Source organism: Bombina bombina, chromosome 6 (assembly GCF_027579735.1).
Source record: "Bombina bombina isolate aBomBom1 chromosome 6, aBomBom1.pri, whole genome shotgun sequence".
NCBI lineage: Eukaryota > Metazoa > Chordata > Amphibia > Anura > Bombinatoridae > Bombina > Bombina bombina.
This window is the reverse complement of record NC_069504.1, coordinates 20,992,998-21,018,595: the sequence shown is the minus strand read 5'-3', so window position 1 is coordinate 21,018,595 and position 25,598 is coordinate 20,992,998.

Below are 25,598 nucleotides of genomic sequence, written 5' to 3'. Positions count from 1 at the left end.
GAAAGTCTCAGACTCCACCAGCTTGTATTGTAAAAGCTGGCGGGCTAAGAGTTCAGACAAACCAGATGTCAGACGCCGGGCAAGGGGGTGACTTTGGGAAATTGGCTTCTTACACTCAAACATGTCCTTGACAGACTGTATCATGTGCACCATGTCTGCAGATGTGCATGAATATCATCCTTTAATGTTGTTTGTGTTCTGATGTCTGGCTGTGTTTTTATCACATATATGTTGTATGTTTTGTTCTGATGGCTGTGTTTTTATCACATATATGTTGTATGTTTTGTTCTGATGTCTGTGTTTTTATCACATATATGTTGTATGTTTTGTTCTGATGGCTGTGTTTTTATCACATGTATGTTGTATGTTTTGTTCTGATGTCTGTGTTTTTATCACATATATGTTGTATGTTTTGTTCTGATGTCTGGCTGTGTTTTTATCACATGTATGTTGTATGTTTTGTTCTGATGTCTGGCTGTGTTTTTATCACATGTATGTTGTATGTTTTGTTCTGATGCCTGGCTGTGTTTTTATCACATATATGTTGTATGTTTTGTTCTGATGGCTGTGTTTTTATCACATATATGTTGTATGTTTTGTTCTGATGTCTGGCTGTGTTTTTATCACATGTATGTTGTATGTTTTGTTCTGATGTCTGGCTGTGTTTTTATCACATATATGTTGTATGTTTTGTTCTGATGTCTGGCTGTGTTTTTATCACATATATGTTGTATGTTTTGTTCTGATGTTTGCCTGTGTTTTTATCACATATATGTTGTATGTTTTGTTCTGATGTCTGGCTGTGTTTTTATCACATATATGTTGTATGTTTTGTTCTGATGTCTGTGTTTTTATCACATGTATGTTGTATGTTTTGTTCTGATGTCTGTGTTTTTATCACATATATGTTGTATGTTTTGTTCTGATGTCTGTGTTTTTATCACATATATGTTGTATGTTTTGTTCTGATGGCTGTGTTTTTATCACATATATCTTGTATGTTTTGTTCTGATGTCTGTGTTTTTATCACATATATGTTGTATGTTTTGTTCTGATGTCTGTGTTTTTATCACATATATGTTGTATGTTTTGTTCTGATGTCTGTGTTTTTATCACATATATGTTGTATGTTTTGTTCTGATGTCTGGCTGTGTTTTTATCACATGTATGTTGTATGTTTTGTTCTCATGTCTGTGTTTTTATCACATATATGTTGTATGTTTTGTTCTGATGCCTGTGTTTTTATCACATATATGTTGTATGTTTTGTTCTGATGTCTGTGTTTTTATCACATATATGTTGTATGTTTTGTTCTGATGTCTGTGTTTTTATCACATATATGTTGTATGTTTTGTTCTGATTTCTGGCTGTGTTTTTATCACATATACGTTGTATGTTTTGTTCTGATGTCTGTGTTTTTATCACATATATGTTGTATGTTTTGTTCTGATGTCTGGCTGTGTTTTTATCACATATATGTTGTATGTTTTGTTCTGATGTCTGGCTGTGTTTTTATCACATGTATGTTGTATGTTTTGTTCTGATGTCTGGCTGTGTTTTTATCACATGTATGTTGTATGTTTTGTTCTGATGTCTGGCTGTGTTTTTATCACATGTATGTTGTATGTTTAGTTCTGATGTCTGGATGTGTTTTGATCACATATATGTTGTATGTTTTGTTCTGATGTCTGGCTGTGTTTTTATCACATGTATGTTGTATGTTTAGTTCTGATGTCTGACTGTGTTTTGATCACATATATGTTGTATGTTTTGTTCTGATGTCTGTGTTTTTATCACATGTATGTTGTATGTTTTGTTCTGATGTCTGTGTTTTTATCACATTTATGTTGTATGTTTTGTTCTGATGTCTGTGTTTTTATCACATATATGTTGTATGTTTTGTTCTGATGTCTGTGTTTTTATCACATGTATGTTGTATGTTTTGTTCTGATGGCTGTGTTTTTATCACATGTATGTTGTATGTTTTGTTCTGATGGCTGTGTTTTTATCACATGTATGTTGTATGTTTTGTTCTGATGGCTGTGTTTTTATCACATGTATGTTGTATGTTTTGTTTTGATGTCTGTGTTTTTATCACATATATGTTGTATGTTTTGTTTTGATGTCTGTGTTTTTATCACATATATGTTGTATGTTTTGTTTTGATGTCTGTGTTTTTATCACATGTATGTTGTATGTTTTGTTTTGATGGCTGTGTTTTTATCACATATATGTTGTATGTTTTGTTCTGATGTCTGGCTGTGTTTTTATCACATATATGTTGTATGTTTTGTTCTGATGGCTGTGTTTTTATCACATATATGTTGTATGTTTTGTTCTGATGTCTGGCTGTGTTTTTATCACATGTATGTTGTATGTTTTGTTCTGATGTCTGGCTGTGTTTTTATCACATGTATGTTGTATGTTTAGTTCTGATGTCTGGCTGTGTTTTTATCACATATATGTTGTATGTTTTGTTCTCATGTCTGGCTGTGTTTTTATCACATATATGTTGTATGTTTTGTTCTGATGTCAGGCTGTGTTTTGATCACATGTATGTTGTATGTTTTGTTCTGATGGCTGTGTTTTTATCACATGTATGTTGTATGTTTTGTTCTGATGGCTGTGTTTTTATCACATATATGTTGTATGTTTTGTTCTGATGGCTGTGTTTTTATCACATATATGTTGTATGTTTTGTTCTAATGGCTGTGTTTTTATCACATATATGTTGTATGTTTTGTTCTGATGTCTGGCTGTGTTTTTATCACATATATGTTGTATGTTTTGTTCTCATGTCTGGCTGTGTTTTTATCACATATATATTGTATGTTTTGTTCTCATGTCTGGCTGTGTTTTTATCACATATATGTTGTATGTTTTGTTCTGATGTTTGCCTGTGTTTTTATCACATATATGTTGTATGTTTTGTTCTGATGGCTGTGTTTTTATCACATATATATTGTATGTTTTGTTCTCATGTCTGGCTGTGTTTTTATCACATATATGTTGTATGTTTTGTTCTGATGTTTGCCTGTGTTTTTATCATATATATGTTGTATGTTTTGTTCTGATGTCTGTGTTTTTATCACATATATGTTGTATGTTTTGTTCTGATGGCTGTGTTTTTATCACATATACGTTGTATGTTTTGTTCTGATGTCTGGCTGTGTTTTTATCACATGTATGTTGTATGTTTTGTTCTGATGGCTGTGTTTTTATCACATATATGTTGTATGTTTTGTTCTGATGGCTGTGTTTTTATCACATATATGTTGTATGTTTTGTTCTGATGGCTGTGTTTTTATCACATATATGTTGTATGTTTTGTTCTGATGGCTGTGTTTTTATCACATATATGTTGTATGTTTTGTTCTGATGTCAGGCTGTGTTTTTATCACATATATGTTGTATGTTTTGTTCTGATGTCAGGCTGTGTTTTGATCACATATATGTTGTATGTTTTGTTCTGATGTCTGGCTGTGTTTTTATCACATATATGTTGTATGTTTGTTCTGATGTCTGTGTTTTTATCACATATATGTTGTATGTTTTGTTCTGATGTCTGGCTGTGTTTTTATCACATATATGTTGTATGTTTTGTTCTGATGTCTGTGTTTTTATCACATATATGTTGTATGTTTTGTTCTGATGCCTGGCTGTGTTTTTATCACATATATGTTGTATGTTTTGTTCTGATGTCTGGCTGTGTTTTTATCACATATACGTTGTATGTTTTGTTCTGATGTCTGGATGTGTTTTGATCACATATATGTTGTATGTTTTGTTCTGATGGCTGTGTTTTTATCACATGTATGTTGTATGTTTAGTTCTGATGTCTGTGTTTTTATCACATATATGTTGTATGTTTTGTTCTGATGTCTGTGTTTTTATCACATATATGTTGTATATTTTGTTCTGATGTCTGTGTTTTTATCACATATATGTTGTATGTTTTGTTCTGAAGGCTGTGTTTTTATCACATGTATGTTGTATGTTTAGTTCTGATGTCTGGCTGTGTTTTTATCACATATATGTTGTATGTTTTGTTCTGATGGCTGTGTTTTTATCACATGTATGTTGTATGTTTTGTTCTGATGTCTGCCTGTGTTTTTATCACATGTATGTTGTATGTTTTGTTCTGATGTCTGGCTGTGTTTTTATCACATATATGTTGTGTGTTTTGTTCTGATGTCTGTGTTTTTATCACATATATGTTGTATGTTTTGTTCTGATGGCTGTGTTTTTATCACATGTATGTTGTATGTTTTGTTCTGATGGCTGTGTTTTTATCACATATATGTTGTATGTTTTGTTCTGATGTCTGTGTTTTTATCACATATATGTTGTATGTTTTGTTCTGATGTCTGTGTTTTTATCACATATATGTTGTATGTTTTGTTCTGATGGCTGTGTTTTTATCACATGTATGTTGTATGTTTTGTTCTGATGGCTGTGTTTTTATCACATGTATGTTGTATGTTTTGTTCTGATGTCTGTGTTTTTATCACATGTATGTTGTATGTTTTGTTCTGATGTCTGTGTTTTTATCACATATATGTTGTATGTTTTGTTCTGATGTCTGTGTTTTTATCACATATATGTTGTATGTTTTGTTCTGATGTCTGTGTTTTTATCACATATCTGTTGTATGTTTTGTTCTGATGGCTGTGTTTTTATCACATGTATGTTGTATGTTTTGTTCTGATGTCTGTGTTTTTATCACATATATGTTGTATGTTTTGTTCTGATGTCTGGCTGTGTTTTTATCACATATATGTTGTATGTTTGTTCTGATGTCTGGCTGTGTTTTTATCACATATATGTTGTATGTTTTGTTTTGATGTCTGTGTTTTTATCACATATATGTTGTATGTTTTGTTTTGATGTCTGTGTTTTTATCACATATATGTTGTATGTTTTGTTCTGATGTCTGACTGTGTTTTTATCACATATATGTTGTATGTTTTGTTCTGATGGCTGTGTTTTTATCACATATATGTTGTATGTTTTGTTCTGATGTCTGTGTTTTTATCACATATATGTTGTATGTTTTGTTCTGATGTCTGTGTTTTTATCACATATATGTTGTATGTTTTGTTCTGATGTCTGGCTGTGTTTTTATCACATATACGTTGTATGTTTTGTTCTGATGTCTGTGTTTTTATCACATGTATGTTGTATGTTTTGTTCTGATGTCTGGCTGTGTTTTTATCACATGTATGTTGTATGTTTTGTTCTGATGTCTGTGTTTTTATAACATATATGTTGTATGTTTTGTTCTGATGTCTGTGTTTTTATCACATATATGTTGTATGTTTTGTTCTGATGTCTGTGTTTTTATCACATATATGTTGTATGTTTTGTTCTGATGTCTGTGCTTTTATCACATATATGTTGTATGTTTTGTCCTGATGTCTGGCTGTGTTTTTATCACATATATGTTGTATGTTTTGTTCTGATGTCTGTGTTTTTATCACATATATGTTGTATGTTTTGTTCTGATGTCTGTGTTTTTATCACATATATGTTGTATGTTTTGTTCTGATGTCTGTGTTTTTATCACATATATGTTGTATGTTTTGTTCTGATGTCTGTGTTTTTATCACATATATGTTGTATGTTTTGTTCTGATGTCTGGCTGTGTTTTTATCACATATATGTTGTATGTTTTGTTCTGATGTCTGGCTGTGTTTTTATCACATATACGTTGTATGTTTTGTTCTGATGTCTGGATGTGTTTTGATCACATATATGTTGTATGTTTTGTTCTGATGGCTGTGTTTTTATCACATGTATGTTGTATGTTTAGTTCTGATGTCTGTGTTTTTATCACATATATGTTGTATGTTTTGTTCTGATGTCTGTGTTTTTATCACATATATGTTGTATGTTTTGTTCTGATGTCTGTGTTTTTATCACATATATGTTGTATGTTTTGTTCTGAAGGCTGTGTTTTTATCACATGTATGTTGTATGTTTAGTTCTGATGTCTGGCTGTGTTTTTATCACATATATGTTGTATGTTTTGTTCTGATGGCTGTGTTTTTATCACATGTATGTTGTATGTTTTGTTCTGATGTCTGGCTGTGTTTTTATCACATGTATGTTGTATGTTTTGTTCTGATGTCTGGCTGTGTTTTTATCACATATATGTTGTATGTTTTGTTCTGATGGCTGTGTTTTATCACATGTATGTTGTATGTTTTGTTCTGATGTCTGCCTGTGTTTTTATCACATGTATGTTGTATGTTTTGTTCTGATGTCTGGCTGTGTTTTTATCACATATATGTTGTGTGTTTTGTTCTGATGTCTGTGTTTTTATCACATATATGTTGTATGTTTTGTTCTGATGGCTGTGTTTTTATCACATGTATGTTGTATGTTTTGTTCTGATGGCTGTGTTTTTATCACATATATGTTGTATGTTTTGTTCTGATGTCTGTGTTTTTATCACATATATGTTGTATGTTTTGTTCTGATGTCTGTGTTTTTATCACATATATGTTGTATGTTTTGTTCTGATGGCTGTGTTTTTATCACATGTATGTTGTATGTTTTGTTCTGATGGCTGTGTTTTTATCACATGTATGTTGTATGTTTTGTTCTGATGTCTGTGTTTTTATCACATGTATGTTGTATGTTTTGTTCTGATGTCTGTGTTTTTATCACATATATGTTGTATGTTTTGTTCTGATGGCTGTGTTTTTATCACATGTATGTTGTATGTTTTGTTCTGATGTCTGTGTTTTTATCACATATATGTTGTATGTTTTGTTCTGATGTCTGTGCTTTTATCACATATATGTTGTATGTTTGTTCTGATGTCTGGCTGTGTTTTTATCACATATATGTTGTATGTTTTGTTTTGATGTCTGTGTTTTTATCACATATATGTTGTATGTTTTGTTTTGATGTCTGTGTTTTTATCACATATATGTTGTATGTTTTGTTCTGATGTCTGACTGTGTTTTTATCACATATATGTTGTATGTTTTGTTCTGATGGCTGTGTTTTTATCACATATATGTTGTATGTTTTGTTCTGATGTCTGTGTTTTTATCACATATATGTTGTATGTTTTGTTCTGATGTCTGTGTTTTTATCACATATATGTTGTATGTTTTGTTCTGATGTCTGGCTGTGTTTTTATCACATATATGTTGTATGTTTTGTTCTGATGTCTGTGTTTTTATCACATGTATGTTGTATGTTTTGTTCTGATGTCTGGCTGTGTTTTTATCACATGTATGTTGTATGTTTTGTTCTGATGTCTGTGTTTTTATAACATATATGTTGTATGTTTTGTTCTGATGTCTGTGTTTTTATCACATATATGTTGTATGTTTTGTTCTGATGTCTGTGTTTTTATCACATATATGTTGTATGTTTTGTTCTGATGTCTGTGTTTTTATCACATATATGTTGTATGTTTTGTTCTGATGTCTGGCTGTGTTTTTATCACATATATGTTGTATGTTTTGTTCTGATGTCTGTGTTTTTATCACATATATGTTGTATGTTTTGTTCTGATGTCTGTGTTTTTATCACATATATGTTGTATGTTTTGTTCTGATGTCTGTGTTTTTATCACATATATGTTGTATGTTTTGTTCTGATGTCTGTGTTTTTATCACATGTATGTTGTGTGTTTTGTTCTGATGTCTGTGTTTTTATTATATATATGTTGTATGTTTTGTTCTGATGTCTGTGTTTTTATCACATATATGTTGTGTGTTTTGTTCTGATGTCTGTGTTTTTATTATATATATGTTGTATGTTTTGTTCTGATGTCTGTGTTTTTATCACATATATGTTGTATGTTTTGTTCTGATGGCTGTGTTTTTATCACATGTATGTTGTATGTTTTGTTCTGATGTCTGTGTTTTTATCACATATATGTTGTATGTTTTGTTCTGATGTCTGGCTGTGTTTTTATCACATATATGTTGTATGTTTGTTCTGATGTCTGGCTGTGTTTTTATCACATATATGTTGTATGTTTTGTTTTGATGTCTGTGTTTTTATCACATATATGTTGTATGTTTTGTTTTGATGTCTGTGTTTTTATCACATATATGTTGTATGTTTTGTTCTGATGTCTGACTGTGTTTTTATCACATATATGTTGTATGTTTTGTTCTGATGGCTGTGTTTTTATCACATATATGTTGTATGTTTTGTTCTGATGTCTGTGTTTTTATCACATATATGTTGTATGTTTTGTTCTGATGTCTGTGTTTTTATCACATATATGTTGTATGTTTTGTTCTGATGTCTGGCTGTGTTTTTATCACATATACGTTGTATGTTTTGTTCTGATGTCTGTGTTTTTATCACATGTATGTTGTATGTTTTGTTCTGATGTCTGGCTGTGTTTTTATCACATGTATGTTGTATGTTTTGTTCTGATGTCTGTGTTTTTATCACATATATGTTGTATGTTTTGTTCTGATGTCTGTGTTTTTATCACATATATGTTGTATGTTTTGTTCTGATGTCTGTGTTTTTATCACATATATGTTGTATGTTTTGTTCTGATGTCTGTGCTTTTATCACATATATGTTGTATGTTTTGTTCTGATGTCTGGCTGTGTTTTTATCACATATATGTTGTATGTTTTGTTCTGATGTCTGTGTTTTTATCACATATATGTTGTATGTTTTGTTCTGATGTCTGTGTTTTTATCACATATATGTTGTATGTTTTGTTCTGATGTCTGTGTTTTTATCACATATATGTTGTATGTTTTGTTCTGATGTCTGTGTTTTTATCACATGTATGTTGTGTGTTTTGTTCTGATGTCTGTGTTTTTATCACATATATGTTGTATGTTTTGTTCTGATGTCTGTGTTTTTATCACATATATGTTGTGTGTTTTGTTCTGATGTCTGTGTTTTTATTATATATATGTTGTATGTTTTGTTCTGATGTCTGTGTTTTTATCACATATATGTTGTGTGTTTTGTTCTGATGTCTGTGTTTTTATTATATATATGTTGTATGTTTTGTTCTGATGTCTGTGTTTTTATCACATATATGTTGTGTGTTTTGTTCTGATGTCTGTGTTTTTATTATATATATGTTGTATGTTTTGTTCTGATGTCTGTGTTTTTATTATATATATGTTGTATGTTTTGTTCTGATGTCTGGCTGTGTTTTTATCACATATATGTTGTATGTTTTGTTCTGATGTCTGGCTGTGTTTTTATCACATATATGTTGTATGTTTTGTTCTGATGTCTGGATGTGTTTTTATCACATATATGTTGTATGTTTTGTTCTGAAGGCTGTGTTTTTATCACATGTATGTTGTATGTTTTGTTCTGATGTCTGTGTTTTTATCACATATATGTTGTATGTTTTGTTCTGATGTCTGGCTGTGTTTTTATCACATATATGTTGTATGTTTTGTTCTGATGTCTGGATGTGTTTTTATCACATATACGTTGTATGTTTTGTTCTGATGTCTGTGTTTTTATCACATATATGTTGTATGTTTTGTTCTGATGTCTGTGTTTTTATCACATATATGTTGTATGTTTTGTTCTGATGTCTGGGCTTTTATCACATATATGTTGTATGTTTTGTCCTGATGTCTGGCTGTGTTTTTATCACATATATGTTGTATGTTTTGTTCTGATGTCTGTGTTTTTATCACATATATGTTGTATGTTTTGTTCTGATGTCTGTGTTTTTATCACATATATGTTGTATGTTTTGTTCTGATGTCTGTGTTTTTATCACATATATGTTGTATGTTTTGTTCTGATGTCTGTGTTTTTATCACATATATGTTGTATGTTTTGTTCTGATGTCTGGCTGTGTTTTTATCACATATATGTTGTATGTTTTGTTCTGATGTCTGGCTGTGTTTTTATCACATATACGTTGTATGTTTTGTTCTGATGTCTGGATGTGTTTTGATCACATATATGTTGTATGTTTTGTTCTGATGGCTGTGTTTTTATCACATGTATGTTGTATGTTTAGTTCTGATGTCTGTGTTTTTATCACATATATGTTGTATGTTTTGTTCTGATGTCTGTGTTTTTATCACATATCTGTTGTATGTTTTGTTCTGATGGCTGTGTTTTTATCACATGTATGTTGTATGTTTTGTTCTGATGTCTGTGTTTTTATCACATATATGTTGTATGTTTTGTTCTGATGTCTGGCTGTGTTTTTATCACATATATGTTGTATGTTTGTTCTGATGTCTGGCTGTGTTTTTATCACATATATGTTGTATGTTTTGTTTTGATGTCTGTGTTTTTATCACATATATGTTGTATGTTTTGTTTTGATGTCTGTGTTTTTATCACATATATGTTGTATGTTTTGTTCTGATGTCTGACTGTGTTTTTATCACATATATGTTGTATGTTTTGTTCTGATGGCTGTGTTTTTATCACATATATGTTGTATGTTTTGTTCTGATGTCTGTGTTTTTATCACATATATGTTGTATGTTTTGTTCTGATGTCTGTGTTTTTATCACATATATGTTGTATGTTTTGTTCTGATGTCTGGCTGTGTTTTTATCACATATACGTTGTATGTTTTGTTCTGATGTCTGTGTTTTTATCACATGTATGTTGTATGTTTTGTTCTGATGTCTGGCTGTGTTTTTATCACATGTATGTTGTATGTTTTGTTCTGATGTCTGTGTTTTTATAACATATATGTTGTATGTTTTGTTCTGATGTCTGTGTTTTTATCACATATATGTTGTATGTTTTGTTCTGATGTCTGTGTTTTTATCACATATATGTTGTATGTTTTGTTCTGATGTCTGTGCTTTTATCACATATATGTTGTATGTTTTGTCCTGATGTCTGGCTGTGTTTTTATCACATATATGTTGTATGTTTTGTTCTGATGTCTGTGTTTTTATCACATATATGTTGTATGTTTTGTTCTGATGTCTGTGTTTTTATCACATATATGTTGTATGTTTTGTTCTGATGTCTGTGTTTTTATCACATATATGTTGTATGTTTTGTTCTGATGTCTGTGTTTTTATCACATATATGTTGTATGTTTTGTTCTGATGTCTGGCTGTGTTTTTATCACATATATGTTGTATGTTTTGTTCTGATGTCTGGCTGTGTTTTTATCACATATACGTTGTATGTTTTGTTCTGATGTCTGGATGTGTTTTGATCACATATATGTTGTATGTTTTGTTCTGATGGCTGTGTTTTTATCACATGTATGTTGTATGTTTTGTTCTGATGTCTGTGTTTTTATCACATATATGTTGTATGTTTTGTTCTGATGTCTGTGTTTTTATCACATATATGTTGTATGTTTTGTTCTGATGTCTGTGTTTTTATCACATATATGTTGTATGTTTTGTTCTGAAGGCTGTGTTTTTATCACATGTATGTTGTATGTTTAGTTCTGATGTCTGGCTGTGTTTTTATCACATATATGTTGTATGTTTTGTTCTGATGGCTGTGTTTTTATCACATGTATGTTGTATGTTTTGTTCTGATGTCTGGCTGTGTTTTTATCACATGTATGTTGTATGTTTTGTTCTGATGTCTGGCTGTGTTTTTATCACATATATGTTGTATGTTTTGTTCTGATGGCTGTGTTTTATCACATGTATGTTGTATGTTTTGTTCTGATGTCTGCCTGTGTTTTTATCACATGTATGTTGTATGTTTTGTTCTGATGTCTGGCTGTGTTTTTATCACATATATGTTGTGTGTTTTGTTCTGATGTCTGTGTTTTTATCACATATATGTTGTATGTTTTGTTCTGATGGCTGTGTTTTTATCACATGTATGTTGTATGTTTTGTTCTGATGGCTGTGTTTTTATCACATATATGTTGTATGTTTTGTTCTGATGTCTGTGTTTTTATCACATATATGTTGTATGTTTTGTTCTGATGTCTGTGTTTTTATCACATATATGTTGTATGTTTTGTTCTGATGGCTGTGTTTTTATCACATGTATGTTGTATGTTTTGTTCTGATGGCTGTGTTTTTATCACATGTATGTTGTATGTTTTGTTCTGATGTCTGTGTTTTTATCACATGTATGTTGTATGTTTTGTTCTGATGTCTGTGTTTTTATCACATATATGTTGTATGTTTTGTTCTGATGGCTGTGTTTTTATCACATGTATGTTGTATGTTTTGTTCTGATGTCTGTGTTTTTATCACATATATGTTGTATGTTTTGTTCTGATGTCTGGCTGTGTTTTTATCACATATATGTTGTATGTTTTGTTTTGATGTCTGTGTTTTTATCACATATATGTTGTATGTTTTGTTTTGATGTCTGTGTTTTTATCACATATATGTTGTATGTTTTGTTCTGATGTCTGACTGTGTTTTTATCACATATATGTTGTATGTTTTGTTCTGATGGCTGTGTTTTTATCACATATATGTTGTATGTTTTGTTCTGATGTCTGTGTTTTTATCACATATATGTTGTATGTTTTGTTCTGATGTCTGTGTTTTTATCACATATATGTTGTATGTTTTGTTCTGATGTCTGGCTGTGTTTTTATCACATATACGTTGTATGTTTTGTTCTGATGTCTGTGTTTTTATCACATGTATGTTGTATGTTTTGTTCTGATGTCTGGCTGTGTTTTTATCACATGTATGTTGTATGTTTTGTTCTGATGTCTGTGTTTTTATAACATATATGTTGTATGTTTTGTTCTGATGTCTGTGTTTTTATCACATATATGTTGTATGTTTTGTTCTGATGTCTGTGTTTTTATCACATATATGTTGTATGTTTTGTTCTGATGTCTGTGCTTTTATCACATATATGTTGTATGTTTTGTTCTGATGTCTGGCTGTGTTTTTATCACATATATGTTGTATGTTTTGTTCTGATGTCTGTGTTTTTATCACATATATGTTGTATGTTTTGTTCTGATGTCTGTGTTTTTATCACATATATGTTGTATGTTTTGTTCTGATGTCTGTGTTTTTATCACATATATGTTGTATGTTTTGTTCTGATGTCTGTGTTTTTATCACATGTATGTTGTGTGTTTTGTTCTGATGTCTGTGTTTTTATTATATATATGTTGTATGTTTTGTTCTGATGTCTGTGTTTTTATCACATATATGTTGTGTGTTTTGTTCTGATGTCTGTGTTTTTATTATATATATGTTGTATGTTTTGTTCTGATGTCTGTGTTTTTATCACATATATGTTGTATGTTTTGTTCTGATGGCTGTGTTTTTATCACATGTATGTTGTATGTTTTGTTCTGATGTCTGTGTTTTTATCACATATATGTTGTATGTTTTGTTCTGATGTCTGGCTGTGTTTTTATCACATATATGTTGTATGTTTGTTCTGATGTCTGGCTGTGTTTTTATCACATATATGTTGTATGTTTTGTTTTGATGTCTGTGTTTTTATCACATATATGTTGTATGTTTTGTTTTGATGTCTGTGTTTTTATCACATATATGTTGTATGTTTTGTTCTGATGTCTGGCTGTGTTTTTATCACATATATGTTGTATGTTTTGTTCTGATGGCTGTGTTTTTATCACATATATGTTGTATGTTTTGTTCTGATGTCTGTGTTTTTATCACATATATGTTGTATGTTTTGTTCTGATGTCTGTGTTTTTATCACATATATGTTGTATGTTTTGTTCTGATGTCTGGCTGTGTTTTTATCACATATACGTTGTATGTTTTGTTCTGATGTCTGTGTTTTTATCACATGTATGTTGTATGTTTTGTTCTGATGTCTGGCTGTGTTTTTATCACATATATGTTGTATGTTTTGTTCTGATGTCTGTGTTTTTATAACATATATGTTGTATGTTTTGTTCTGATGTCTGTGTTTTTATCACATATATGTTGTATGTTTTGTTCTGATGTCTGTGTTTTTATCACATATATGTTGTATGTTTTGTTCTGATGTCTGTGCTTTTATCACATATATGTTGTATGTTTTGTTCTGATGTCTGGCTGTGTTTTTATCACATATATGTTGTATGTTTTGTTCTGATGTCTGTGTTTTTATCACATATATGTTGTATGTTTTGTTCTGATGTCTGTGTTTTTATCACATATATGTTGTATGTTTTGTTCTGATGTCTGTGTTTTTATCACATATATGTTGTATGTTTTGTTCTGATGTCTGTGTTTTTATCACATGTATGTTGTGTGTTTTGTTCTGATGTCTGTGTTTTTATTAAATATATGTTGTATGTTTTGTTCTGATGTCTGTGTTTTTATCACATATATGTTGTGTGTTTTGTTCTGATGTCTGTGTTTTTATTATATATATGTTGTATGTTTTGTTCTGATGTCTGTGTTTTTATCACATATATGTTGTGTGTTTTGTTCTGATGTCTGTGTTTTTATCACATATATGTTGTATGTTTTGTTCTGATGTCTGTGTTTTTATCACATATATGTTGTGTGTTTTGTTCTGATGTCTGTGTTTTTATTATATATATGTTGTATGTTTTGTTCTGATGTCTGTGTTTTTATTATATATATGTTGTATGTTTTGTTCTGATGTCTGGCTGTGTTTTTATCACATATATGTTGTATGTTTTGTTCTGATGTCTGGCTGTGTTTTTATCACATATATGTTGTATGTTTTGTTCTGATGTCTGGATGTGTTTTTATCACATATATGTTGTATGTTTTGTTCTGAAGGCTGTGTTTTTATCACATGTATGTTGTATGTTTTGTTCTGATGTCTGTGTTTTTATCACATATATGTTGTATGTTTTGTTCTGATGTCTGGCTGTGTTTTTATCACATATATGTTGTATGTTTTGTTCTGATGTCTGGATGTGTTTTTATCACATATACGTTGTATGTTTTGTTCTGATGTCTGTGTTTTTATCACATATATGTTGTATGTTTTGTTCTGATGTCTGTGTTTTTATCACATATATGTTGTATGTTTTGTTCTGATGTCTGGGCTTTTATCACATATATGTTGTATGTTTTGTCCTGATGTCTGGCTGTGTTTTTATCACATATATGTTGTATGTTTTGTTCTGATGTCTGTGTTTTTATCACATATATGTTGTATGTTTTGTTCTGATGTCTGTGTTTTTATCACATATATGTTGTATGTTTTGTTCTGATGTCTGTGTTTTTATCACATATATGTTGTATGTTTTGTTCTGATGTCTGTGTTTTTATCACATATATGTTGTATGTTTTGTTCTGATGTCTGGCTGTGTTTTTATCACATATATGTTGTATGTTTTGTTCTGATGTCTGGCTGTGTTTTTATCACATATACGTTGTATGTTTTGTTCTGATGTCTGGATGTGTTTTGATCACATATATGTTGTATGTTTTGTTCTGATGGCTGTGTTTTTATCACATGTATGTTGTATGTTTAGTTCTGATGTCTGTGTTTTTATCACATATATGTTGTATGTTTTGTTCTGATGTCTGTGTTTTTATCACATATATGTTGTATGTTTTGTTCTGATGTCTGTGTTTTTATCACATATATGTTGTATGTTTTGTTCTGAAGGCTGTGTTTTTATCACATGTATGTTGTATGTTTAGTTCTGATGTCTGGCTGTGTTTTTATCACATATATGTTGTATGTTTTGTTCTGATGGCTGTGTTTTTATCACATGTATGTTGTATGTTTTGTTCTGATGTCTGGCTGTGTTTTTATCACATGTATGTTGTATGTTTTGTTCTGATGTCTGGCTGTGTTTTTATCACATATATGTTGTATGTTTTGTTCTGATGGCTGTGTTTTATCACATGTATGTTGTATGTTTTGTTCTGATGTCTGCCTGTGTTTTTATCACATGTATGTTGTATGTTTTGTTCTGATGTCTGGCTGTGTTTTTATCACATATATGTTGTGTGTTTTGTTCTGATGTCTGTGTTTTTATCACATATATGTTGTATGTTTTGTTCTGATGGCTGTGTTTTTATCACATGTATGTTGTATGTTTTGTTCTGATGGCTGTGTTTTTATCACATATATGTTGTATGTTTTGTTCTGATGTCTGTGTTTTTATCACATATATGTTGTATGTTTTGTTCTGATGTCTGTGTTTTTATCACATATATGTTGTATGTTTTGTTCTGATGGCTGTGTTTTTATCACATGTATGTTGTATGTTTTGTTCTGATGGCTGTGTTTTTATCACATGTATGTTGTATGTTTTGTTCTGATGTCTGTGTTTTTATCACATGTATGTTGTATGTTTTGTTCTGATGTCTGTGTTTTTATCACATATATGTTGTATGTTTTGTTCTGATGTCTGTGTTTTTATCACATATATGTTGTATGTTTTGTTCTGATGTCTGTGTTTTTATCACATATATGTTGTATGTTTTGTTCTGATGGCTGTGTTTTTATCACATGTATGTTGTATGTTTTGTTCTGATGTCTGTGTTTTTATCACATATATGTTGTATGTTTTGTTCTGATGTCTGGCTGTGTTTTTATCACATATATGTTGTATGTTTGTTCTGATGTCTGGCTGTGTTTTTATCACATATATGTTGTATGTTTTGTTTTGATGTCTGTGTTTTTATCACATATATGTTGTATGTTTTGTTTTGATGTCTGTGTTTTTATCACATATATGTTGTATGTTTTGTTCTGATGTCTGACTGTGTTTTTATCACATATATGTTGTATGTTTTGTTCTGATGGCTGTGTTTTTATCACATATATGTTGTATGTTTTGTTCTGATGTCTGTGTTTTTATCACATATATGTTGTATGTTTTGTTCTGATGTCTGTGTTTTTATCACATATATGTTGTATATTTTGTTCTGATGTCTGGCTGTGTTTTTATCACATATACGTTGTATGTTTTGTTCTGATGTCTGTGTTTTTATCACATGTATGTTGTATGTTTTGTTCTGATGTCTGGCTGTGTTTTTATCACATGTATGTTGTATGTTTTGTTCTGATGTCTGTGTTTTTATAACATATATGTTGTATGTTTTGTTCTGATGTCTGTGTTTTTATCACATATATGTTGTATGTTTTGTTCTGATGTCTGTGTTTTTATCACATATATGTTGTATGTTTTGTTCTGATGTCTGTGCTTTTATCACATATATGTTGTATGTTTTGTTCTGATGTCTGGCTGTGTTTTTATCACATATATGTTGTATGTTTTGTTCTGATGTCTGTGTTTTTATCACATATATGTTGTATGTTTTGTTCTGATGTCTGTGTTTTTATCACATATATGTTGTATGTTTTGTTCTGATGTCTGTGTTTTTATCACATATATGTTGTATGTTTTGTTCTGATGTCTGTGTTTTTATCACATGTATGTTGTGTGTTTTGTTCTGATGTCTGTGTTTTTATTATATATATGTTGTATGTTTTGTTCTGATGTCTGTGTTTTTATCACATATATGTTGTGTGTTTTGTTCTGATGTCTGTGTTTTTATTATATATATGTTGTATGTTTTGTTCTGATGTCTGTGTTTTTATCACATATATGTTGTGTGTTTTGTTCTGATGTCTGTGTTTTTATTATATATATGTTGTATGTTTTGTTCTGATGTCTGTGTTTTTATCACATATATGTTGTGTGTTTTGTTCTGATGTCTGTGTTTTTATTATATATATGTTGTATGTTTTGTTCTGATGTCTGTGTTTTTATTATATATATGTTGTATGTTTTGTTCTGATGTCTGGCTGTGTTTTTATCACATATATGTTGTATGTTTTGTTCTGATGTCTGGCTGTGTTTTTATCACATATATGTTGTATGTTTTGTTCTGATGTCTGGATGTGTTTTTATCACATATATGTTGTATGTTTTGTTCTGAAGGCTGTGTTTTTATCACATGTATGTTGTATGTTTTGTTCTGATGTCTGTGTTTTTATCACATATATGTTGTATGTTTTGTTCTGATGTCTGGCTGTGTTTTTATCACATATATGTTGTATGTTTTGTTCTGATGTCTGGATGTGTTTTTATCACATATACGTTGTATGTTTTGTTCTGATGTCTGTGTTTTTATCACATATATGTTGTATGTTTTGTTCTGATTTCTGGCTGTGTTTTTATCACATATATGTTGTATGTTTTCTTCTGATGGCTGTGTTTTTATCACATATATGTTGTATGTTTTCTTCTGATGGCTGTGTTTTTATCACATATATGTTGTATGTTTTGTTCTGATTTCTGGCTGTGTTTTTATCACATATATGTTGTATGTTTTCTTCTGATGTCTGTGTTTTTATCACATATATGTTGTATGTTTTGTTCTGATGTCTGTGTTTTTATCACATATATGTTGTATGTTTTGTTCTGATGGCTGTGTTTTTATCACATATATGTTGTATGTTTTCTTCTGATGTCTGTGTTTTTATCACATATATGTTGTATGTTTTGTTCTGATGCCTGTGTTTTTATCACATATATGTTGTATGTTTTCTTCTGATGGCTGTGTTTTTATCACATATATTTTGTATGTTTTCTTCTGATGGCTGTGTTTTTATCACATGTATGTTGTATGTTTTCTTCTGATGCCTGTGTTTTTATCACATATATGTTGAATGTTTTGTTCTGATGGCTGTGTTTTTATCACATATATGTTGTATGTTTTCTTCTGATGGCTGTGTTTTTATCACATATATGTTGTATGTTTTCTTCTGATGGCTGTGTTTTTATCACATATATGTTGTATGTTTTCTTCTGATGGCTGTGTTTTTATCACATATATGTTGTATGTTTTCTTCTGATGCCTGTGTTTTTATCACATATATGTTGAATGTTTTCTTCTGATGGCTGTGTTTTTATCACATATATGTTGTATGTTTTCTTCTGATGCCTGTGTTTTTATCACATATATGTTGTATGTTTTCTTCTGATGGCTGTGTTTTTATCACATATATGTTGTATGTTTTCTTCTGATGGCTGTGTTTTTATCACATATATGTTGTATGTTTTGTTCTGATGGCTGTGTTTTTATCACATATATGTTGTATGTTTTCTTCTGATGGCTGTGTTTTTATCACATATATGTTGTATGTTTTCTTCTGATGGCTGTGTTTTTATCACATATATGTTGTATGTTTTGTTCTGATGGCTGTGTTTTTATCACATATATGTTGTATGTTTTCTTCTGATGGCTGTGTTTTTATCACATATATGTTGTATGTTTTCTTCTGATGGCTGTGTTTTTATCACATATATGTTGTATGTTTTGTTCTGATGGCTGTGTTTTTATCACATATATGTTGTATGTTTTCTTCTGATGGCTGTGTTTTTATCACATGTATGTTGGCACAGTCTGCAGCGGGATTTGTTGCATTGTATGGTGCTGTTGTGTATAAGTTCCAGTTCTGGGGTTAGTTTGCTGTGGACCAATCTTTGTGCCAGATTTAACAAGCAGCGGATGCTGCTGAATCCGCCTGATGTTTCCGGCTCGCTGGAAACTGAAGTTAAGAAGCAGCGGTCATAAGATTGCTGCTCCTTAATGTCTCCACAACCTTTTAGGTGGCGGACGGCAATTATCCCAATCTGCGAATATGCAGGGGGCGTCATTGCACAAGCATTTCACAAGAAATGCTTGTGCAATGTTAGATGTTAAATGCCAACAGCAAATGCTTTTGGCATTTAGCGATGCTGGGAGGACATGATTTGCTACAGTGAATTGTGTCCTCCCGGCACTTGATAAATTGGCCCCTTTGTCTTAGGTTTGGTGGTTGTTTATCAGGGGCTGAGTCTGGGGTCCTCTTAAAATACTGGATGTAGGTCTTTAAATATTTTACATATTTCCTCTAGGGTTGGATTATAAAAAACTACCCCAGGGATCCTTATTGTGCTTTGCTTTTATTGGTATTGGAGAAGCCTTTCCCACAGTGTTTTTATGGCAGATTTCCTTATTTTATATTGTCCTTTCCTTGTAACCCTTTGCTGAAATGGCTCTGCCAGTGTGCTCAGGTGTTTGTCTCAGTCCTCAGAGCAAATGCGGTTGTATCTCATAGCCTGGTTGACACCTTGTTTTGTGTTATTGGGATGGAATTGTGGAGGTGGCTGTACCTGTCTATGGATTTTCTGTATACAGATGACTGTGTCATTGGTGAGAGTTATGGCACAATCCAGGAAGCCCACACTGTGTTTTGAGAAATTCATTTTGAAGTTTATTGATTGGTTGAATAAATTAAATGATTTATGGAAGTCTAGAAGGATTTCTTTTCCTTTGGTCCACATTAGGAAAATGCCATCTTTGTAGTGGTGATATATATATATATATATATATATATATATATATATATATATATGGCTTGGGAGGGGGTGGCTAGGAATCTCTGTTGGCATATTGTGGTGACATTTCACTGCCCATCGCTCTCCCGTTTATTTGTAAGTCGCTATTGTTGTTGAAATTAAAATAGTTGTGTGTGAGTATAAATTCTATAAGCTTGGCAATAGTTTCACTATGATATTTGGGTGTTACTTTGCAGGATGAAAATAATTTAACACAGTCCTCAATTCCATCTTTATGTGGGATGTTACTGTATAAAGAATCTACAACCATGGTTACTAGTATAGTATTTTCAGGTAGTTCTGTGATTTGGCTAAGTTTATTGAGAAAGTCTGTGATGTCCCGTATAAAGCTCAGTGTTAATAATGAGGGGCTTTAGAATACTTTCTATTAGGGCAGATATTTGTTCAGTCAGTGTTCCCATAACTGTTATAGGTCGCCCTGGGTTTCCTGGCTTGTAGATTTTCGGCAGCATGTAGAAAGTCCCCATGTGAGGAAGGCACAAGATTTTCTAATTCTTGCTGTAGGTATTTTGAGAAGGATCTGGTTTTGTGAGTTGGGCTGTATATTTCTTGGTGGGGTCCTGGTCCAATTTTCTATAGCAGTTTCTATCAGACGATGGTCTGTTTCCTTCTGCAACTTAGTCCTGGGTGTTCATGACGACTGCTGATCTGTTCTTGTCGGCTGGCATGATAATAATGTTTTTACTATTCATCAAATTATTCATGGCATATTTCCATAGGTGAGAAGTTTTTTGTGATGTGGTATCAAGGGATGTTACATCCTAGTATAGGTGTGGACACTTTATTATTTTTCATCCTATTATTATCCAGATTGAATGTGGTGCTTTCTTTGTCAAAGAAGAATTCATTAAACCTCAATCTTCTAAAGAATTCTTCCAAGCCTGAGTATAATTGAATGTGGTCCAGTTTTGTGCTAGGACAAAATGATAGAGCCCCTTGGACAAGACTGATTTCTCAGCTATTGACAGGTGATAATTCGAGAGGTTTACAATCTCAGTATCGTCTGCGCTTCTTTGACAGTTGTTAACAATCTCTTCTTGGTTTGGGACACTGATAGTTTCAGTGGATATTAGATTGTTTTCAGTGGTGCAATTGGTTAATCTTTCATTAGGGACGTCTTTGTGCTGTATGAGATTTGCCAGTTTATTATTTTTATTCCTGGTGAGACTCTGTTGTTTCTTCCTGTATAAGTATTCAATTTCTTTAGCTTCACATGTGATTTGTTGAAGATTCTGGGGTAAGGTTTGCTTAATGCAGCGTATTTTTGTTTTCTGTTATATAGATGATGAATTAAAAGATTACGTAGTTTCTCATTGGTTCGTCTGCAGATGTTCTCAGCCACTGGTGAGTTGTGGGTAGTTGAGAGTAGATTCTTAGTTCTGAGTACTTTTAGGATGAGATTCATTTTCTTACAACGGGTAAGAAAAAATATGTCACTGTTGCTGTGTGTTTCATTTCTAATCAATTTGATTATTCGCTTCTTTATGCGGCTATATGCAGTATTTGCCATGGTAATGTAGATTGGTTGAGCCGTAATAATCCAGTAGACAAGATATCGAAATAACCAGAGTATTGCAGTATGATCAAAACTTATTAGAAAAGAAACACAGATCAACAGCGACATATATTTTCTTACCCGTTGAAAGAAAATGTATCTTATCCAGAAAGGACTCTGATTTAAAGGTACAGTCTAGTCCAAAATAAACTTTTCAGATAGAGAAGATAATTTTAAACAATTTTCCAATTTACTTTTATCACCAATTTTGCTTTGTTCTCTTGGTATTCTTAGTTGAAAGCTAAACCTAGGAGGTTCATATGCTAATTTCTAAGCCCTTGAAGGCCGCCTCTTCTCTTAGGGCATTTTGACAGTTTTTCACCACTAGAGGGTGTTAGTTCATGTGTGTGATATAGATAACACTGTGCTCACGCACGTGGAGTTCCAGTGCACAAGCTCTGATTGGCTAAAATGGATGTCTGTCAAAAGAACTGAAATAAGGGGGCAGTTTGCAGATGCTTAGATAGAAGGTAATCACAGAGGTAAAAGGTGTATTTATATAACTGTGTAGGTTAAGCAAACCTAGAGAATGGTTAATAAAGGGATTATCTATCTTTTTAAACAATAAAAATTCTGGCGTAGACTGTCCCTTTAAAAACCCACTCTCAACTACCCACAACTCACCAGTGACTGAGAACTTCTGCGAACAAACTATTGAGAAACTACATAACCTTCTAATTCATCAGCTCTCTGAAAGAGAAAAACAAAAGCTGATATATATATATATATATATATATATAACAAAATCAAGTTGCAGATCCACCCACCAAATGACAACCACCTGGGTGCAAAAATGTCCTTGAATAGTATCCCAGAAGAATGCACTATCTGGCTTTTCTCAAGTGAAAATAACATAAACGCTTGTTATTTTCACTTTGAGAAAAGCCTGAGGGGTCAATTTATCAAAGTGTCAATCTCAGTGCATTCGCCAGCGTCAATACGCTCGCCAGACATCGCGGATCTAAATATGATACCCTTATTTATCAAAAAAGCCGTCAAAAACATGCATGTCAAGTACGGTGCGAAGAGCATCAGACTGTTGTTAACTAACAGTCATCGATGACGCGGTTATTTGGGTTTTTCCCAACTTTATTTATACCATTTAATTACTGTCCATGAACAAGCACATTTCTCTAAAGCTAATCTTTTATTTTTCATCTGTTAATGTCCAAGAAATAGATAGATTTATACCTCAACAAACAAAAGTCATTGTTATATTTATTTGTTATACAAAATAAATCTGTTATATGATACTTTCACATAAATGAATCTGTATTTGTATTTCTAGAAGTCATGATATGCTTTTATCTCATATTTTATTTTTATAAATAACTATTAATGCTAGAATGTGTACATACTGTATATATTTGCACATACAATATATATATATATATATATATATATATATATATATATATATATATATATACAGGGAGTGCAGAATTATTAGGCAAGTTGTATTTTTGAGGATTAATTTTATTATTGAACAACAACCATGTTCTCAATGAACCCAAAAAACTCATTAATATCAGAGCTGAATAGTTTTGGAAGTAGTTTTTAGTTTGTTTTTAGTTATAGCTATTTTAGGGGGATATCTGTGTGTGCAGGTGACTATTACTGTGCATAATTATTAGGCAACTTAACAAAAAACAAATATATACCCATTTCAATTATTTATTTTTACCAGTGAAACCAATATAACATCTCAACATTCACAAATATACATTTCTGACATTCAAAAACAAAACAAAAACAAATCAGTGACCAATATAGCCACCTTTCTTTGCAAGGACACTCAAAAGCCTGCCATCCATGGATTCTGTCAGTGTTTTGATCTGTTCACCATCAACATTGCGTGCAGCAGCAACCACAGCCTCCCAGACACTGTTCAGAGAGGTGTACTGTTTTCCCTCCTTGTAAATCTCACATTTGATGATGGACCACAGGTTCTCAATGGGGTTCAGGTCAGGTGAACAAGGAGGCCATGTCATTAGATTTTCTTCTTTTATACCCTTTCTTGCCAGCCATGCTGTGGAGTACTTGGACGTGTGTGAGGGAGCATTGTCCTGCATGAAAATCATGTTTTTCTTGAAGGATGCAGACTTCTTCCTGTACCACTGCTTGAAGAAGGTGTCTTTCAGAAACTGGCAGTAGGACTGGGAGTTGAGCTTGACTCCATCCTCAACCCGAAAAGGCCCCACAAGCTCATCTTTGATGATACCAGCCCAAACCAGTACTCCACCTCCACCTAGCTGGCGTCTGAGTCGGACTGGAGCTCTCTGCCCTTTACCAATCCAGCCACGGGCCCATCCATCTGGCCCATCAAGACTCACTCTCATTTCATCAGTCCATAAAACCTTAGAAAAATCAGTCTTGAGATATTTCTTGGCCCAGTCTTGACGTTTCAGCTTGTGTGTCTTGTTCAGTGGTGGTCGTCTTTCAGCCTTTCTTACCTTGGCCATGTCTCTGAGTATTGCACACCTTGTGCTTTTGGGCACTCCAGTGATGTTGCAGCTCTTAAATATGGCCAAACTGGTGGCAAGTGGCATCTTGGCAGCTGCACGCTTGACTTTTCTCAGTTCATGGGCAGTTATTTTGCGCCTTGGTTTTTCCACACGCTTCTTGTGACCCTGTTGACTATTTTGAATGAAACGCTTGATTGTTCGATGATCATGCTTCAGAAGCTTTGCAATTTTAAGAGTGCTGCATCCCTCTGCAAGATATCTCACTATTTTTTACTTTTCTGAGCATGTCAAGTCCTTCTTTTGACCTATTTTGCCAAAGGAAAGGAAGTTGCCTAATAATTATGCACACCTGATATAGGGTGTTGATGTCATTAGACCACACCCCTTCTCATTACAGAGATGCACATCACCTAATATGCTTAATTGGTAGTAGGCTTTCGAGCCTATACAGCTTGGAGTAAGACAACATGCATGAAGAGGATGATGTGGTCAAAATACTCATTTGCCTAATAATTCAGCACTCCCTGTATATATATATATATATATATATATATATATATATATATATATATGTGTGTGTGTGTGTGTGTTATGTCAGAAATCTTTTTGCAAACATATTTACATGTCCCTAAATTTATTTTTAATGTTCTAAACAATGTTTTCTCTAATATTGCTGTGTTTATTTATACCACTATATGTATACAGTGTACATTTATTATTATTTTGAGTAGGAATAATTGCAAATATTACATGTAATCAGGGTATCATATGTATTTATTTGCAATCAATGGATATTTTAAGGGCTGGGCAAGTTTTCACTCTGTACCTGTGTAACCCCTCCTTATTGCAATCTAGTTTTAAAAAACACCCCTACACAGGTGTTATAAAATGGGCTGGCATATAAGATGACATTTCTTACTGAAAAAGAAATTCAAGAAAAGGAAGAAATACACTAAAAATATCATGACAGTAAAGAGGTGATTTTAATTTCTTCTGTATCTGATTCATGACAGTTTAATGTTAGGTGGACTATCCCTTTATGCTCTCAGTTTAAGATTATATTGAATCAAAAATCAATTCAAATTTTAAAATCCTTGTCTAAAATATTACACTGTGTGTCCTAATGTCAGCATCAATGTTTATCTTTAATACTAATTTCACATATACATACTTTCAAAGTATAATATATAATGTAACAAATGGCACTTACAAGTTCTGATGAGTGATCAATGACACTAGTATCGAGCAATTTCATTCGTTAGTGATAGTTTATAATGTGTATTTGAATTAGATTGGCTGATGTCATAAATCA